Source organism: Marmota monax, unplaced genomic scaffold (assembly GCF_021218885.2).
Source record: "Marmota monax isolate L192 unplaced genomic scaffold, Marmota_monax_Labrador192_F-V1.1 WCK01_AAM20220418_F8-fsc00003, whole genome shotgun sequence".
NCBI classification, from domain to species: domain Eukaryota; kingdom Metazoa; phylum Chordata; class Mammalia; order Rodentia; family Sciuridae; genus Marmota; species Marmota monax.
The window spans coordinates 26,554,764-26,575,562 of record NW_026694084.1 but is presented as its reverse complement, the minus strand read 5'-3'; the positions used below and the strand labels follow the sequence as shown (position 1 = coordinate 26,575,562).

The 20,799-nt window shown below is 38.9% G+C and overlaps 1 long non-coding RNA gene across 1 annotated transcript; it reads left to right on the top strand.

The window, feature by feature from the left end:
* The first annotated feature begins 3,046 nt into the window (after positions 1–3,046).
* On the top strand, positions 3,047–6,379 carry LOC131424966 (uncharacterized). Its single transcript, XR_009228676.1, has 2 exons — positions 3,047–4,649; positions 5,197–6,379. It is a non-coding gene; the product is annotated as an uncharacterized LOC131424966 (long non-coding RNA).
* The last annotated feature ends 14,420 nt before the right edge of the window (positions 6,380–20,799 follow it).

Sequence of the window (20,799 nt, the reverse complement as noted above, 5' to 3'; positions counted from 1 at the left end):
ACAGATTCATATAACCACCACTATAGTCAAGTCACATATGGTTCCACCACAACCATCTCCTATGTGACCCTTTTATAATCATAGTAATAATCATAGTCGTCTCCAGCCCTCCCTCATCTTTTCTTTTTGTTCTTATGACTACATAATTCTAAATGACCTTTCTTCCTGTTCATTCATTCATTCTTTTCTTTGATCTAATCTACTCTTGAAGTTCTCTACTCGGTTTTTTATTTCATTTATTCTATTATTTAGCACTAAAATTTTAGTTCTTTTTTGTGGTTTCTCTCTTTGTTGGATTATCATTTTGTTTATGTATCGTTTTTCTGACTTTATTTGGTTGTCTATCCATATTTTCTGGACTTATTTAGTTGTTCATCTGTATTCTCTTATAGCATGATTACTTTGAATTATTTGTCAAAGCAGTTCATTGATTTCCATCTCTTCAGGGTCAGTTACTGGAGTTTTATTCACTTACTTTGTTATTGTCAAGTTTGTCTTGATTCTTCTGAAGGACCCCAAGGCCCCAGGCCCAACATTAGGAAAACTAACCCCTGTGCCCTGAAGCTGCAAGATGTTCCATATAGATAACCCCGGAAGGGCCAAACTTGAGCAAACAGGGTAAAAACAGGAACTAAAAGGACAGGATGCAATTTTATGGTTTTTCTGAGAACTAAAGTGGGAAAACAAGTTTACCCCCCTAGGTGACTCAACTGCTGAATTCAGAGGGACCAATAGGAAGGCTGTTGCTGTGCTAAGCTAAGACCTAACCCACCTGTCCCCTATAAAAGATCTATACCCCAAAGCCCGGTGTGCCAGTTCACCGAAGCTCCGGCTGAGGTTTTGCTGTGCACCCGCAGGCGCCTGTGTGAGAATAAACGCCTCCTGCTTTTTGCAGCCAGTGTCTCGTGTGGTTCATTCCAGGTTTGGGATCTGTGGATATTTCATTGTGGAGGCCCCACCGAGATCCAAGATCCCGGTTCTGGTTCCGATCCCGGTCCCTATCCGGAGGACACCCGACATCACTGGGAGGTAAGCTGGCCAGCTCAAACTGACTGTCTTGTTGTCCTGTTGGTTATCTGTTCTTTGTTCCGCGCAGCGTCTGTAAGACTATATGATCCTAGGCATAGTCATTTAGTATTCTGAGTATTCTGAGGCAGTTCTGTCATTTAGTATTCTGAGGCAGCTTGAGAAGGAGTTGACGAACTCGGACTTCTCCCCTGCCACCCTGGGAGACGTCCCAGGGATCAGAAGGGTCCATTTCTTTGGGGCCCCCGGTGTTTCCGAGGGTTACACCATTTTTGTAGGCGACAAAGAAGTACAAACTTCTCCCAGGCCATCTGATTTGTTCGGTTTCCACCGAAGCCGCGCAGCGATCTCACTGTTTGGTTTCGTTTTTGTGTCATTGTGTCTGTCTCTCTATTTCCTCTCTGAGAATAACATGGGACAATCACTAACAACCCCTTTGAGCCTAACTCTAGATCATTGGCAAGACGTTCAAGATCGGGCAGACAACCTGTCCGTGGCAGTCAAAAAGAAAAAAATGGGTAACACTCTGTACCACGGAGTGGCCAATATTGGCCCACCCTCGAAGTTAAATGGCCCCCAGGAGAGTCCCTCCATCTCTCTCTCTAATTTGCAAAGTCAGAGATTGTCTTTCAGCCGGGGCCGCATGGCCATCCAGATCATGGCTTTTAACCTTTCAGGACCTCTGCGAATCCCCTCCTGCATGGGTGGGATCCACGCAGTCCGCCGGGAGGATTCCACCCGGCGGTATGGCGGATCTGTCCCGTCCCTGTTCCTCCCGGCCCCTCCACCCCAGGAAGCGAACGGGTCTTCCTGGAGTCGGGCTGCTTGGAAATGCAGCCCAAGGCGGATGATAAATTCTATCTAAGGCTAAATTCTGAGACTAGGGAAGCAATGTTTTCTTCCCCCCCATAACCGGCTTGAGTGCAAATAGAGATGCCTGCTGGGGATTTAACAACTTTGACATCTCGCTTTGACTTTTCTCAAAGCCCTGTCCTCATTATTAAATTAATGTTAATTGGCTTTAGAGATGGGAACCAAATTTTCAGTCACAAATTTTGACACTCTCAAGGGGACTTTTAAGGAGTTCCCACTCTGCTTTCTTGGGGAAGCCTAGCACTCGAAACAACTGCAAGCAGAGGATGGACTTTTTGGGAGCTGGCTACTAACAAGTTAAAAAAAAAAAAAAATACCTAAACTAGAGGAACTGATCCTGTGGGTGAAAGATAGGATTAAGGGACTCCCAGCAGCTGCCAGAGCCATTTAGCTCTGGGGAGTTCCCTGGGTCCTTATCTACATCTTAAGGATCTGTTTACTTAACCTCTGTTTACTTAAAAAAAAGGGACACTGAATGCAGTAAAGCCAGTCACACTGAGACCCTTGATTTTACACCTATAGTTGCCCCTACGTGAAAACATCTGGTCCACTCATAGAAAAATCTATGGTGCCACTGATGGGAGTCATAATTAAATGAAAGTTCAAAACCTGGAGAGATATTTTCTTATCTGGTTGTCTAATTGTTTCTTAGGGATAATCTAGGTTAAATATGTGTCTAAAAAATAAATAATAATAATTTTTATTATAACAATCTGGTATCTGAATGGGTTTCTAAAGCATTGCACTATCTTGCAGTTAAAAGTTGGGTTTAAACAATTGTTTAGTTTGATTTCAGATAGTTCATGATAGAAAACTTAAATACTTGGGATAAAAAATTTTAAAAGTTTCAATTTTGAACTGGGTAGCCTGAAAAAAAAAAAATTAAAAATAGATCCAAATATCTTTAATTCACGTGATTCAAACGGTTCAATTTAGATTGGGTAAACAGATAAAAGTAAAGATGTCCTCAAAATTAAGCTTATAAGTTTCTCTAGGTGTTCAAAAAGACCCTAATAAAATGTTAACTCTGCTTAAATTTAAAAGTTTACAAGTATTGTTTCAAAATGTAAAAAAAAAAAAAATTTATGTAATTATGGTGTTATTAATGTGTTCATATCTTCCAGGTATACAAGTCTGTAAGGTAAAAGCTTCAAAAGAACATTATATCAAGCTGGTGTTCTAAAGTTGTATGGTAATTTTAGGCTTAAAAAAAAAATGTTAAAAATTCGATTATATCATTTGTGTTCTATAACTGAACTTGTTATCAATAAGATATGTACAGTTCCATGTTACTTTCTACTCTAAGATACAATTTATGTATTTTTAAGTTAATAAGAGCCTAATCTGTGTGAAGGTTTAATTGCAAAACACAAAAGTACATTACTACTTTTCTACAAGAAGTTAAAAGCTTTCAGCCTTTAATTCATATTTTAGGTGTAATATTATGTTGTGTTAGCTAATGTTCATGTAAACTTGAACAACAATTTATGTAAACTTTGTAAAATGATCAGCTTCAGAACTATAGTACTTGAGATTTATAAAGAGCCCTGCCTTACTTGAGATAAGGCTCTGTCCCATCTCACTACATGTGAAAATGGCTATAAAAAAAGTAAGCCAGATTTCAGTACAGTTAAAGTTGTGTCCAAAAGTAGGTTTTTGCCAAGATTACTAGGATCTCAAACAGGAAATTATGATGTATAACCTTGCCAGAATTCAAGGTAGCTATTATATAAGCTAAATATGTTTTTACCCTAGTTAGTTTTGTTTTGTAGTTTGCTTATAGATGGTTTAAGGATTGCCTATTAATATTCTAAAGAGGTATTGCTTTAAGAACACAACCTGGGTCAACATAAGATAAAGAGTTATCACCTACAGGATAGAGAGATAGACATTAAAGCCCAGTGCTCTTAATATAAGGCTGTTAACTTATTTGCTGGATGTTTAAGATCAAGTTTTTAAAATTAGTTAAATTAAAAGGGCCAAGAAAACCAATATTTGGCTCTTGCCCTCTGAGTCAGTCTGAATCAGGGAATAGGGGACTTCTCCAAAGGGCTCAGCAACTCTAGGCCACATAACCTCCTGAGCAGGGAGATTAATGAGACCAGTGGAGGACAGAAAGCCAAATGGTGCATTTGCTGTAAAGAGGAGGGTCATTAAAAAAAGGGAGACATCCCTGATGCTTCTGAGGGAAGCCATATGGTCAAACAAGGCCTGGACCCATCCTAGCGCAAATGGCACTAGCAGAACTGAAAAGCTGCTATGAAGTTCCCGAGGACTCCCAGGATAACTCAGCTGACTGTAAACAATAGGTAGAAACAAAAGTCAGTTTGACTTGCTTCATCTTAAACACTTAGCAAAGACAGTCAAAGCCAAAGCACAGCTGTTCCTGGACATCTTAAATGATAATAATAATTAAATATAACTTCCATAAATAAATAGACTGGAGGCTACAAGAGAGATTCTTAGACAGAAATGCCTGATAACTGTCAAAGGAACTACTAAAATAGTTTTAGTCTAAAGCTTTTATTTCTAGACAACACAGGTAGATTTGATGTTTGCTAATATGGTTATCCAGCCCTAAGTAGCAGAATTAAAGATTTCTCTATTAGACACAGAGGAAAAACAAAAGGCTCTTTTGGAAGCTCGCAAAAATGTGCCAGGGGACGACGGGCGCCCCACCCAACTCACAAATTTGATTAACGAAGCTTTTCCTTTAACCCGGCCAAACTGGGACTATGCGACTGAAGCAGGTGAGAACCACCTACATCTCTATCGCCAGTTACTCATAGCCGGTCTCCATGGAGCAGGGGGGTCTCCATGGAGCAGGGCGACGGCCCACCAATTTGGCTCAGGTAAGACAGACTATCCAGGGGTCAGAGGAAACTCCGACAGCCTTCTTAGAGAAATTAAAAGAGACTTATCGGAGGTTTACTCCCTTTGATCCTGATAATGAGGACCAAAAAGGAAACATTTAATGGGCCTGCCTTCGTCTCCCAGGTAAGTCAGGCGGTAGCCAATACATTGAAAATTAATTAAAAATTACATTATGGTTATAGACCCCAAAGTTCAGGACAGGTAAAAAAGATAAATAAAACCATTAAAGAGACTTTAACTAAATTGACACTTGAAACTGGCACTAGAGACTGGGTACAACTCCTACCTTTAGCCTTGTATGGGGCCCAAAACACCCCAGGCCCACATGGACTAACCCCATTTAAAATCCTGTACGGTGCCCCACCTCCCGCTATTAACTTTTATAAAACTAAAACCTATGCCTCCCTCACCCCATCTATGCAGACTCATTTGCATGCTTTGCAATTGGTCCAGAACGAGGTCTGGAAGCCTCTAGCCGCAGCATACAAAGAGGAACTTAAAACCCCCTTGCTGCCACATCCCTTCAAGGTCGGAGATACCGTCTGGGTACGCAGGCACCAGAGCAGGAACCTCGAACCGCGGTGAAAAGGACCCTACACTATCCTGCTGACCACTCCTACTGCACTCAAAGTGGACGGCATCGCTGCTTAGATCCATGCTTCCCACGTGAAGACTGCACATCCACAGGAGTCCGAAGACACCTCTCCGGATCCAGAATGGAAGTTGCAACGTACCCAAAATCCGCTAAAGATAAGACTCACTCGCTGTTAATTTTTCTTGCTTTGTGCTGTGTCTTCCCCATATCAGTTAACCCCAACCAATCTGTGAGCCAGACATGACAAGTATTATCGGGGACAAGAAATATAATTTAAAAAAAAAAAAAAAAAAAAACAGGATCCCCCACTTTCTGCCGACTCTTGCAGGAGCCTGAAATGGTACGGGGCAGGGCCATGTACCGCATTTGCCTGCAACCCCTTAAACATTACCTTTACTCAGGCAGGCAAAGCATCAAAAAATTGGATAAAAAAAAAAAAACAATGGGGCCTGAGAGTATATCATAAAACTGCCTATGACCCTGGGGTCCTATTCAAAATTAGATTAATAGTAAATACCAACCCCCAACCAGTATGCTGAGCCGTCAGCTGAAATAATGCTGGAATCCGAGCAGATGGGTCAATGGATATAAGATTATATCCATGATATAAAAAAAGGGGGGAATGAAGGACCCCAAGGCCCCAGGCCCAACATTAGGAAAACTAACCCCTGTGCCCTGAAGCTGCAAGATGTTCCATATAGATAACCCCGGAAGGGCCAAACTTGAGCAAACAGGGTAAAAACAGGAACTAAAAGGACAGGATGCAATTTTATGGTTTTTCTGAGAACTAAAGTGGGAAAACAAGTTTACCCCCCTAGGTGACTCAACTGCTGAATTCAGAGGGACCAATAGGAAGGCTGTTGCTGTGCTAAGCTAAGACCTAACCCACCTGTCCCCTATAAAAGATCTATACCCCAAAGCCCGGTGTGCCAGTTCACCGAAGCTCCGGCTGAGGTTTTGCTGTGCACCCGCAGGCGCCTATATGAGAATAAACGCCTCCTGCTTTTTGCAGCCAGTGTCTCGTGTGGTTCATTCCGGGTTTGGGATCTGTGGATATTTCACTTCATGATTTTTGCAGCCTCATATTGGTAGCTGTGAATTTAAGGAAGAAGGCTTCTCTTCCAGTCTTTCTTTACAAACTAATTTTGGCAGATAAAGACCTTCTCTAACAGACCTTCTCTCCAGATGGACAGAACTCCTTCTAGGACTGTGGTTGAGCATAGCTGGAGCTGAGTGGTGGGCCTGCTTCCAGGTATATAGTCGAGTCGGTAATCTGTGAGCCTGTTACAGGGGAGTGGTGGGCAAGCTCCTGGTAAGTTACTGGGTGGACAGGACTGCCTCTGGGACCATGGTAAAGCTGGGAAAAACCTGGGTCCTGGGGCTGCTCCTGAATATGCAGTTGAGTCTGAAGTTGAGGGACCTCCTATTGGGGTCAAGCAGGCATGGCATCTGCCCAGTTCCTAGATTGATGGAATTGCCACTAGAACCAGAATCTTTCAAGAAGTATGTGTTTTTTTTTTTTGTTTTTGTTTTGTTTTGTTTTGTTTTGTTTTTGGTACTAGGATTGAACCCAGGGAGCTTCATCCCTGAGCCACATACCCAGACTTTTTTTATTATTTAGAGATGGAGTTTCACCAAGTTGCCTAGAGCCTAAGTTGCTGAGAGGCTGACTTTGAACTTAAGATCCTCCTGTGTCAACCTCCATGGGATTAGAGTCATGCATTACCACACCCAGCAAAAAGTATATGTTCTTACCATGCAAAAAAACATAAGATCTGTAGCTTTTTAAAAAAAAAAATGTTACATTTTTTGTACTGTGATCAGGGAATATAATCTGAATGACATCAATTATTTGGAATTCATGGGACCTCTTTTATGACTTGATAAGTGGCCAATTTTTGTAAATATTAATCTGTACTTGAAAAATATCAGATTGAATGTGTTTTGTTCAAATTCCACTTTTTAAAATTGTTGGTCTGCTTTTATCTTTAAGTTTTTGAGATAATACCTTGAAATCACTATAACTGTATATTTATGAATTTATCCTTGATATTTTATCAGATTTTTGCTTTTATTATTTCAAGGCTACATTGTTAAATGTATAAATACTCATGAGCATTGTACAGTTTGGGTTTGTTAATATTCATTATTATGATTTGAATCTGGAATATCTCCCAAAGGTTCAAATGCTTTAGGTCTCTGGTGCAGCAATGTTCAGAGGTGGGGTTTGGGGGACATGATTGGATTCTGTGCACTCTAAGCTCATTGGTAGATCAGTGAATTGATCTAGTTGATGGACTAATAATGTGAAAGAACTGCTGGGAGGAGATAGAAATTGTAGGCAGCGGGGCATGGTTGGAGAAAGCAGGACATGGGAGAAGTGCCTGTGGGAATATATCTTGTCCTTGATTCCTGACCTGCTTGCTGGTTGCAATGAGCTGAACAGCTTTCTTCTACCTTGCCCTTCACCTTGATGTTTTACTTCACCTCAGATCCAAAACAATATAGCCAGTCGACCATGAACTAAAAACTTATAAAACCATGAGCTAAAATAAATCTTTCCTTTTTTAAATTTGTTTTTGTCTGGCATTCTCAGGTATTCTCCTTTATTTTTGCTTTTAATTTCCTAATACATCTTTACTCAGGTCCCTTTTTAACTAAAATTAATTTTTTATGATTTGGGTATGTGTTTTCTAAATAGCATCTAATGATATTTTTCTCTAATACAAGTGTATCCTTCAATAAGTCATTTTATTTTATAATTTAAGAAATTAAATATATTAGTTACCTATAATCTTTTAACACATGTACAAGCTCACCTTCACATTTTAGTTAGAATTTGGAGATTTGATTAATATATCATTCTTTATCCAGAAACTGACCAGGACCTAAAATATTTTAATTTATATCTGAAATCTTGTCCTTCATATTTCTTGTTATTAATACTTGTAGTTCCACTTTGTTCTTAAGCACAACACTTAGTAATTATTTTTGGAGCAAAAAAATAAATCTCTTTGTTTATAGTTCTTCTTCTCCTGCCATATCTCCTGAACAATGACAGATAGAGGGAGGAATGACATCATTCCACATATTCAATGCAGACACTCCTCGCCTAGCCCAGTAGCACATTGCAGTCAAAATATTCAAGCTAAAACCTTGTAAAGCAATTTTAATAATCAATGGGGGAATTATAATTGCTATTATAATTGCTGTTATTTTGTTAAAACATTAAAAATTGGCACATATCATAATCTGCCTGAGATTTTGTAATAAAAAAAATACAGAATAAGATTTCTAAGAACACTGCTCAAGGATTTTCAGGAATCTCAGAACTAAGACAAAGAAAATTAGGTAGTCAATATGTGCCTATGGATTGGAGAGTTTTTGTCATGGGATGCGTCAAGAGAAACTGGATAGAAGCTTTTGTTACCTCAAGTAATGGTGAAATTACTGTAACTTAGCAATTATGATAGAATCTTTACCATGCAGTGATGTCCTGCACCCAGCGAATCAACACAGTCTTCTGTACCATATGGAACCATCATTGTTTTTTCCTGAAGTTGATGGTATATGTTGGTTCTACTCCATTGCCCTACCATTAAGGAACTGACTCTTTATAGCCACTGTAAGCATTTAACGATATGTTAAGATGGCATTAATGTAGGATTAGCCTTCCCAAAGACGATGATATTTGAGGCAGTGTCCAGAATTCCTCCAAAACATACATCAGATAATTTCCACCCCTAAAATCACATTACGTAACCAGTTGCCTCCTTACCATAAGTCTGATCTACCTGTACTTCAGGGAACACTAAACCACTTGAGGACTTAACTGTCCTGCGTTCCTACTTATGACCACTGGATGGCAGCAGTGGCAAAGGGCTGTGTGGTCAAGGTTTGGTTTCTTTTTTTGTTTGTTTGTTTTTGAGAGCAGAGCAGCACCTGAGAAAGAAAAGCAGTTTATAAGGTGGAAGGTGAGGTAGCTACCCTGGAATGATCTTCAATAGGCCTAAATTTTCATTTTGCTCCATTGTTCCCCATAAGATAGCTCGCTTTGTATAGACTTTTTTTGTTGTTTTCTGGGAAAACTTTCCTCTGGGTCTTCATGTATGGAAATTCCAATATCCCCCCAGGAAGAGAATGCTGCAAAAGTTTCCTTCTGTTGGCATATCACAAGATTGAGTACTCATATGATACTGGAAGTATAAAAAGTACTTAAGCAAACATGAACTTCCAGTGGGTCATGGAGATGAAGCTTTTGGTGAAATTACTGTAACTTAGCAATTAAAGGTGAATTGAGTACTTATTTTAGATAAACCATCCCTTCATTAACTTAAAGTGTTTTACCCAATTTGAGCATGAGGCACTTCTCCAAACTGGACCAAGTGTGCCAGCCCTATGTGTATCCAAGGGTGATTCAAAGAAAGGGAAGGAGGGCATTTCCAATAGTAAAACTTGAACTGGATAAAATGTTTCAAGACTTTCTGGGAGAAGAAAAATGGTCAGTGCAAAAAGAGAAAGCATGCTTGATCTGAAAGAGCTCAATTCATCGTTGCCACTTCACTTCTGCTGAGCTGGGTTGAGGTCTCTTAGCCAACATTCTGCTCCAGTTGATTAATTGTAATTATGCTTTTGCAAGAGAAATGAACAGGCCAACAAAGCCCCCATGAAAGCAAATACTCGGCGCTGGTTCCTAGTCCTCTTTGAATGAAGGACCAAACCCACAAGTTGTTTTTGGCGTGAAGGCTAGTTCCTCCAAGGATGTAATTGCTAAGCCCGTGACTTTTATTATCTGGCCCCGTATTTCAAAGATCCCTCTGTAATCTGGATCACAGAACAGGAAACTCAAGCTCAGAGGGCCTAACAACATGCCCCATGACTACATAGTGATGGAGGAGGGCTGTGGACTCCAAGGTGTGACTTCTCTCTAGTGATGGCAGAAGTCATAAAGGGAAAGAAACTCCTGGCCATGAGTTGGGGTCTCTGACTTCAACCTAGGCTCCCCGTTTCTATGCAGCCAAAGGCCAGTTTCCCATTGTCCTCAGCTGAAAGGAAAGATCAGAAAGTGAACAGTAGGCAAATGTGGGTCCTACACCCACCAAAATGTCTGTAGATGAGCCCCACCTCCAACCACAGCTGTTGGGCAGGCTCCTGTCTACATTCACAGGAGAAATGCATCTTCATCCTTCGACATCATCTTCCTTGTGGTATTTAGACTCTGCCTGCTGCTCGTTTTGTTCTGAGCATTGCTCAGCAGCTACTTCCAATTCCAGGCCAACCCTGGAATTTTTCTGCAGATAATGAATTTAAAGTTGATCCATATCCTAGGCAACCTTTCTCCTCATTGGCAAAACTTTTGATTTGTCCCTTATACTCAGGTTTCTGCAGCAAGGACAGGGCATGGCTTCCCATGCTCAGACCCCAGGCCCACCTTCCTGGAATCTTATTGATGTGTTTTAGACGTCAGCACATGGAAACTAACAGAGTCCATCAAAGGAACTTTTGTTGCTATTCATCTTCTTGTGACTCTGATTACACTTTACCACAATAAATTAATAAATAAAAAGGCAAAGGATGTACAAATCCCCATGCATCTTACCGGTGGTAGTGGAAGGCAGAACTAGGAGGTACTGAGAAAGGTGAGCTGTCTCTGTGAAAGGTAGCTCAGAACCTCCAGGTTCTGTTATCCTTCTCTGCATGGTTGGCAATAGAGCCAGAGCCCACTTCATTTTTGTGTTGGTTTTTATCCTTTGCAAAGACTCTGGGCAAAGAGCTGTAAGGGGCTAAAATCCATCAAGGTTGCCCCTCACCATACATCCTGGCAAGTACTATTTCTAATTTAAAAAATGCTGTATACCTTTGCAGCAGCCCATGATCTTGGCTGTCGAATCAGAAAAAAATAACAAAGACAATCCCAGCATGCTTTTGTGTGTGTCTGTGTGTGTGTGTGTTCATGCTCCTACTCTTCTCTCTTTGGGCCACCTTTTTCTCCTCCCCTCCCTTGGTGGCCCAAGCAAAATTTGGCTTAAAAATAGAAGGAAAGAAGTTAACATTTACTAAAGTCTGCTATGTGTAATAAACAGTTGGTTTGCTCATTTTTAGTTCATACACAAAAAAAAATGACAGAAAATAATCCTTTACTCATCCCCAGCTTCAATAATTTTCAGTGATTGCCAATATTGTTTCATCTATCCCTTATATTTTTAAAATATATCTCAAACATTATTTAATTCTAATTAGTCCATTACATGTCATTAGTAGATAAGAGTTTCTTACAGAATGATAAGATCATTATCACATTATAAAATTAATAATTGTATAAAATCACCTAATTAATAAGCCACATCAGATTTACCTAATTGTCTCCAACAGGCATTTTCACATTTCAATCAAATCAGGATCCATTGAGGTCCATCCATTGCATTTGGTTAGTGGTTTCCTAAGTCTTTGGGATCCACAAAAGTTCCCTTTTTCCTACTTCAACAAAAATATTTATGTTATCTGTATGCTGCAAAAAAGATTCATCATTTGACTTACAGAATGCCCCAAATTATAGATTTGCTGATTGCTCTTTTATGGAATCATTTAACTTCTTCTTTAATTCCCATTTACTATAAAGATGTAGTTAGATCAAAGCGTTGATTTCTCTTCGTGTACGGTAAGCCTCATGTGCTAGGTACTGTGTCATTATATCACCTGTTTGGAGTCCCAGGATTCCTGATTGTCCATGTTTACTGATGTTAGGACTGATAAGTGGGTTTGGGTGGTGTCTGTCCGATCCCTCCATTGTCAAGTTTCTCATCAGTCTTCACATAATGGTTTTGGCAGCCATTAAAGGTGGCTTCTTAGATCCACTCTTTCATTCAAGTTTGTAAAATGGAGATTTTCTCATCTTCTCATTCCTCCAGCACTTATTTGCTGGAGCTCTTCAATAGAGGAAAACTTTTCCTGGTCAATTGTTTGATCACCTGAAACCAAAGGAAAAATAAATAAAGGCAGGATAAATGCTCAGTTTCCTTTATTCTGTGTTCAGAATAGTGAGCTGCTACCCAAGCACCCAAGTGAATTTCTGTATTGTATATAGCTGATGTGTTTTGATGTGTTGCAGTCACTATATATAATTTTTTTTCTTCTTATGGTGCTAGGGATTAAACCCAGGGCCTTGTGCATGCAAAGCAGGCACTCTACCAACTGAGCTATATCCCCAGCCCTTGCTTTTATACTCTTACCAACTTTGACTAACATATTCTTGCTTTTGAGCATAATGATACGTCTCGAGCTCATCTCAGATGCTTCCTACCCCAGATCTAGAGTCAGCCATTTATCCAGGAGCCCTAATTCCCTTACATGGAAGTGGTACTTCACATGCTGGTACTCAGATTGGTCATCACTATTGTGCTGGTAATACCTCTAAGCCTCAGTGGGCATGGCTAGGAAGTTTGTAGTTTTTAGAAAGAACAAATCACACTATAAATTCATACCATATTTCTAATTCAAAATAAAGATTACAGAATTTTTACCTTAAATTCTTCTATTTCAAACATCTTTTTCTTGCTCTGAAAATCTTATCTCCTAATGATATTAACTGTCTCCTAAAGATATTAACTTAATATTTTGTTGCTTTATCCTACTCTTCTATGATTTTATTCCCAATAATAGTGCAATTATCACCACTAAAATCTATGATATAAAATCTATGATATTTTTGTGCTTCTTTTTATGTTTAGGTTATACTTCCCGAGGTATGTTTAATCTATTTGAACCTGTGAGGTTTTTTTTTTAAGTCGTTTGAAATAATTCTTGAGATTGTTATGCCACAGAATTGATATAAAAAAATTAGGTTTCTTTTTTATTAAAAAGTTTTAGGAATCATTATGCTATTTTTCCTTTTAATGTTTTTTTTTTAATTGTATAAAACATTCACATGCTTCTAAAGTCAAAATTTAAAATAAGATAGGTAGAGAAGTCTGGCTCTTTTATATCCATACTTCTCTGTTCTCTCCATTCCACTGTAGGTAATCACTTTTTATTATTTTTTGTCTTATGCTGCCATTAAAATTATAAATTAATTTGCATTTTCCATTTATTCTCTTTTTTCATTATGACCATAGCATACTATAAACAATGCTATGCATTGTTGCTGTCACTTATCAATATGTCCTGGATGTGACTCTGCCCCAGTCCATACAGATATGTTCTGTACTTTTCCCAGACATATACTGTAACATCCTGTGAATATTCCAGATCGTTTAACTATTTTCACCTTGATAGATATTTGGATTGTTTCTGGCTCTTGCTAACTGGTTCTCTACATTGTTTCTATGTAATCCTCCCACAGGTCCTGCCAATTTGGCTTATTATTTTCATTTTTTAGTGGAGGAAACTATTACATGAACTGTTAGAGACTTGACCGAAATCATAGGGTTGCGAAGGAAGAAGAGGAAAGAAGGATGCTCCTATTTCCCCAATTTCTCTTCTTTGAACAAGTCTATGTAACTCCTGGAATAATGCAAAATTCTATTAACACCTTTATTTTAGAGACAGGGGAGGGAGCAGACAACATGTGCTTTAGGGTAGATTGTGAAGGAAAATTGAGCCTTAAGTTCAAGGGTGGAATTTCAGGCCTTGGCCAGACTATGGGAAGGGGATCTGAGGGAACAGCTGGCCTTTCTGGCTTTGTCCCCAGTTAAAGGAATGCCAGACATCCATGAGCAGGTGGGTCTATTTTTGGCAGAAGGATCTTCTCAGTGCCTGCTAAAATCACATCATGTCCCCTTCTATCACAGTGTACCTCAAGCCCTGGTACTCCCATGATAAATCTTCTGAAGACTCCCTTTAAAAGATGCAGAACAATCTATTCTCTGCCCTCCTCTTATCACTGACTACCTCTGCTCTATCCTTCTTCCTCTGTAGACCAGTGGAAACTTATACTTACACTAGACCGAGCAAAGTGAGCACAGTTCTGATTAAGTAAAAAGCATTCTACAATATTTCTAGAGAAGAAATTAAGCTGAGATTTGGAAGAAGCCTTAAGATTCTGGTCAAAATAAGAATCTTGCATTAATTTCCCCCTTTCCATCACTTTCTCTTTTTTAAAAAAAGAAAAGGTCAATTCTGAGAGGAAATAAGTCTCTATCTATCATTCTGTTATTTTTAAATGAGCATCAAGCTAAGGCCTAGTCTTAGAACACTTTTAACCCAATCTCTTCCCACATGTTTCGCTCCAAAATAATCATGTTGGACTAAAGATGTAAAGCCGGTGAAGTTTTAAGACATGAGGATCATCAGCTTTTTAATTTCAAGACACTGCATAGACCTCACCAAGGCAGAATAGCCAGCCACTGCATATTCAAGGGATTTTCCAAGAGTTTAACAAAGGGCCTTTCTTTTTCTGCCTCGGTAGCCAGAATACTCCATTCCTGGAGTAGCCTTGTTCATAAAGGTTTTATTGTGTCATTGCTAAGCTTCTGAGACCAAGCCGACCACACAAACTCACCACAAGATGGTCTCACTGTGAACCAGGCAGCAGAACACTTGGTTCACCATATGGGGATCTGATCTCATCAAGGAGCTGACGGGTGGCTCCAGGAAGTCAGGCTCAGGACATTCCAAGTTCAGCTGTGTGGGTGTGCTCCCTGAAGTCAGTATGCCATAACTCTGGTCTCTGTCTTGTCAAAACACAAGTTTGACAAGTGAGTCAAAACCTGAAGCCTCACTCATTCAGCCTAGATGAATTTACTTTCTGTAATGTGCCACGGAGGACAAAGGGTGTTGGGTACAAGAATCCACACTCCTTGGTGTCTGAGAGCTATAAGGAGAAGCAGTAATGAAGAAAAACAGTTCTACACAAGTCAAATGTTACAGTGTACTGAGGTGTATTTTAGAAGCTCTCAATGTCTCTATTTATTCACTTTTAAAGGAGGATAATCGCAGTAACTAAATCATAAAATTGTTAAGAAAAAGCTAGAACATGTCTGGTACACAGTGGTTGTTCCATAAACATTAGATATGATAGTTAAGTGCCATTCCTCTGAAACTAACACTTGACTTTCTCACTACCCTTCCTAAAACACATCTCTCTTTCTCAGTGTTTCATTTTATTAACTGGCAAAAGTGTAATATAGATGCTACTCATATTTTAAGAAACAGTGGCCACAGAGTTAAATAAATTGAGCCAAGTCAACACTTCACAAGAAGTAGATATGGGACCTAAATCAATTCACATCGATTCAACCACAAAATTGCTTATACTTTTAACCTATACCTTATGCTATTTTCCATGTAAGAATCGTAACCATCAGGGTATACATACACAGAGGAGAGAGAGATGAATTCTAACAGGAAGTATCTGGTAGTGCTTCCTGCAGGAAGAAATTGGAGCATGTGCTCCCCTGCTAAAACCTTCAACGGCTCCCCAGTGCTTTAAATTAAAGTGAAAACCCCTAACCAAACCAGAAATTCTCCCTTTCCTTTAGTACTCACATCCAAGTCACCAGCAAGTCCTATAGATCCTAACTACAAATTTCATCCCCATAAAAACATTTTACTCTCTATTTCTCCTGCTCCAACTCCATCCCAAGGTATCACCATCTCATGCCTGGTTCTTCTTCCTGACCTTCTAGGACTTCTTCCTGCCAACCCTCCACAAGGCAGCAAGAGGAAGTCTGACATGCAAACCAGACAATGGAAAGTCAAGAGTTTTATGTTCTTTGGTGATTATCAATGGACTTCGAAATTAAATCTAAATTCTTCACTGTGTCTGCTAAATCTGGGGTCTGCTTATTTTTCCAAATCCATCTAGTCAGCTTCTCCTCACTATTATGCTGCTGCCCTAAAGAGCTCCTTTATTTTGCCCAACAGAACACATTTTTTCCCACTTTGTGGCTTTAGGCTTGCTGTTTCCTTCTTACTATTCAGGTCTCCAAGGTCACCCCCTTAGAGAGATTCTCCCTGAACTCTCCATCTAAAATAGGGTCTCATCCTCTCCCCTCCTGCCTCCCATGAGTCTCTAAGATCACACACTATTTACTTCAAATAAGGCACTAATTGTAAGGCCTTCTGCAATTTCTTTAAAATATGTATTTATTTATCAATTGACTGGAATTTATTTATTGGCTGAAATTCCCCCTGGGAATGTAAAGTTCCAAGAGAATGGGAACTTTGTCTATATTGTTATACCTGAAATCTTGTATGGTAGGTGTGTAGAAAATATTGTTAAAAGGAATGTAAGAAAGAAGGAAGGAAGAAGAAAAAGGAAGGAGTATTCAACTGGATGGTTTCAGAAGCCTAGGTCTTGAGCAGGTACTTGTATACAAAAAGCAAAGAGCCAATTCAAGGCAGAAGAAATAGCTTGAATGCAAGTTGACAAAATAGAGCATTCATTCATGTACAAAAGTCTACAAAAACTAGGGATAGTAGCAACATACCCCAACATTGTAAAAGCTATACATGCTAAACTCAAGGCCAACATCATTCTAAATGGGAGAAAAATTGAAAGCATTCCCTCTAAAAACGGGAACAAGACTGGGATGCCCTCTTTCACCACTTGCATTCAACATAGTCCTTGAAACTCTAGCCAGGGCTATTAGAAGAAAGAAATTAAAAGGATATGAATAGGAAAAGAAGAACTCAAACTACCCCTATTTGCCAATGACATTATTCTATATTTAGAAGACCCCCCCAAAAAAAACAACTCTAGAGAACACTTCTAGAACTCACAAAAGAATCCAGCAAAGTAGCATGATATAAAATTAACACCCATAAATCAATTCTATTCCTATACATAAGTGATGAATGAACTGAAAGAGAAACTAGGAAAACTATCCCATTCACAATAGCATCAAAAAAAAAAACTATTTGGGAATCAATCTAACAAAAGAGGTGAAATATCCCTACAATAAAAACTACAGAATGCTAAAGAAAAAAAAAACTGAAGAAGACCTTAGAAGATAGAAAAATCTTCCATGTTCCTGCATAGGCAGAATTAATATTGTCAGAATAGCCATAGTATCAAAAGTGCTATACAGATTTACTACAATTCCTATTAAAATTCCAATGATGTTCTTCACAGAAATAGAAAAAGCAATCGTGAAATTTATTTGGAAAAATAAGAGGCCCATAATAGCCAAAGCAATCCTTAGCAAGAAAAATGAAGCAAGAGGTATCACAATACCAGACTTCAAATTATACTATAGAGCTATAGTAACAAAAACAGCATGATTGCCACCAAAGCAGACACAAAGACCAGTGGTACATAATAGAAGACACAGAGACAAACCCACATAATTACAGTTGTCTCATACTAAAAAAGGCACCATAAATATGCATTGGAGGAAAGATATCCTCTTCAACAAATGGTGCTTGGAAAACTGGAAACCCATATGTAGCAGAATGAAATTTAAGCCCTTTCTCTCACCCTGCACAAAATTCAAGTGAATCAAGGACCCAGGCATTAGACCAGAGACCCTGTGTGTCTACTAGAAGAAAATATAGGCCAACTCTCCATCATGTTGGTTTAGCAACCAACTTCCTAACAAGGCTCCTAAACTGCACGAAATAAAATCATGAATCAATAAACAGTATGGTATCAAACTATAAAGCTTCTTCACAGCAAAGAGAATAATGAAGAACATGAAGAGAAAGCCTACAAAATGGTAAAAAAATCTTTTCCACCTGCACCTCAATAGAGCTTTAACCTCTAGGATATATAAAAAACTCAAAAATACTTAACACCAAAAAAAAAAAATCCCAATTAATAAATGGGCAAAGGAACTGAATAGGCACTTCATAGAAGAAGAAATACAATCAGTAAACAAATATATGAAAAAATGTTCCAACATCTCTAGCAATTAGAGAAATGCAAATTAAAACCTTACTGAGATTTCATTTCACTCCTGTTGGAATGGCAATTATCAGGAGTACAAGTGATGATAAATGTTGGTGAGGATGTGGGGGAAAAGGTACACTAATTTTGCTGGTGGGACTGCAAATTGGTGCAACCACTCTGGAAAGCAGTATGGAGATTCCTCAGAAAACTTGGAATGGAACCACCATTTGACCCAGTGATCCCACTCCTCAGTATATACCAAAAGGACTTAAAATCAGCATATTATAGTGATGCAGCCACATCAATGTTTATAGCAGCTCAATTCACAATAGCTAAGCTATGGAACCAACCTAGGTGCCCTTAAACAGATGAATGAATAAATAAAATATGGTATATACACACAATGGAGTATTATTCAGCCAATAAATAAATAAAATTATGGCCTTTGGAAGTAAATGGATGATACTGGAGAATATCATACTAAATGAAATAAGCCAGTCCCCCCAAACCAAAAGCTGAATGTTCTCTCTGATGTGGCTGCTAACTCACATTAAGCAGTGGGGCAGGGAAGAATAGAAGTTCATTCAATTAAACAAAGGGGAATAAAGGGAATGGAGGGAAGATGTGAATAAGAAAGACAGTAGAATGAATCAAACATAACTTTCCTCTGTTCATGTATGAACACACAACTAGTGAAACTTCACATCACTTATAAGCCTAACTGAAAATAGACTCTACTTTCATGGATATCTAAAAGGAACAAATTAAAAGAAAAGAAGTTGTCTGTAGGTGGATGCATTCAAGATCTGTTCAAAGATCAAGTGTGTTAATGTACTCAGGAAAGCAGATCACCAACCAGTTAACAAATACCTTGTCTATTGTTGGTGATACAGGTATTGTGCTAAACATTTATTTTATATGTTACTGCATATATACAGCTGCATTTAGTGAGTTAAAACAATCATAATCATTTAGTTTCCTCAGAATCTACAATTTGGACAGGGTTCAGTAGAAACATCTCATCTCTGATCAATATGGCACCAGCTTAAGAGACTCAATTAGGGGACTGGAAGATCTATTTCCAATATGTTTCTTTCACATGGCAGGCAAGTCTGCATTGGCTCTTAGGAGTTCAGCTTGCAGCGTGAGCTGAGACCCTGCTTCCTCTCTGTGAGTCTTTCCTCAGGCTGGGCTTGGTCACAGAATGGTAACAGGATTCCAAGAACAAAGGTCTAATGAGAACAAAGCAGAAATATATAGGATTTTTATGACTTACCTTTGAAGCCATAGAGTACTACTTTAGCTCTATTCTACTGCTTGAAACAGTCATAAAATTTCATGCAGTATCAAGGGGAGAAGGTATAGAATCCAATTCTTAATTGGGGGAAGTGACAAATTTGTGATAGGAAATTATTTGTATTTCTCATCACTATGCTGGAGAGTACCAGCACTTGTCCTCAGAAAACACAGACTGTATTGTAAAACAGTCTCCATTTTCCAAAAAGTAGTAAGTTCAATGAAAGTGCTTTGGTATTATGCAACAAAGAAAGAAGATCTACCTCAACGTGAGGGATGGGTTGAAGGAAGTCTTCACTAAAGAAAGTACACTTGAGTTGCAGCTTAAGGAATCAGATGAAGCTAACCAGGAAAAAAAAGGAGGAAGAACAAAAAAGGAGCAAATGGGAATAAGACAGAGGCCAGAAATATGAAGATGTAAATAAAAATATTATAAGCATGTTGAAGTTTGTTGACTGGATGTATATGAGAAGGAAAAGAGGAGGGGCAGGTAGACAAATTCAGATGATCCTGAAGTAGTCCAAGGAAAGGTCAGATAAGTCTATGTCAAGTTCCTGAACAGCAACAATAGAAGAAGTGAATTTGAGAAGGGGCAAAGTGAAGGATGATGGATAGAAAAGCATCCAAATATTAAATGTTGTATTTTAAATCTGAAAGTTTGGGGTGTTGGTTACTATCAATATAGAAAACCCATGAGGCAAAGAGGTTGAGGAATGAGAGCTCAAGTTCAACATCAAACATTTTGGGTATGAACTCCAAGCCTTAGTGGATAATTATTTGCCACTACAGCATTTATTCTTGGCTCATTTTAATAACAGCCTCTTTTCTTTTTTCTTTCTTTTCTTTAGGGAAACCCTATCCTCACTTCCTCTATGACTTTACACCTGGGCAGGACTATATCCAATGGTGTCCTAGTAAACCAGTTCTCGAAAATGAGTAAACCAAACCTTAACTTCCATTGTGAACACTCTCCCTTTCTCAATTGAAGGCTACAAGAAATTTAACAATTGGCTTAGAAAATTACTGAAACGTACCATTGTGCAGCCTCCAGGGCACTACTAGCTGGGTCTCTGGCTTAGCAATGAATCATGTGACCCATTTTAAGCCAATCAATGCATTTAATTCCTTCTGATTGTGGTGATTGGTTGAGAGATGTAAATATTAGCCAATCAGAGCCAATGGGATACAGTGAGATTCTTGCCATGTATCCTGGGGAAAAGATTTTCACTTTCCTTTAATGCATGTAAATAAGATGATTCAGGAATATTGCACTATGTGAAGTTGAAGCCTGGAGCTAATCCGGTAGGAA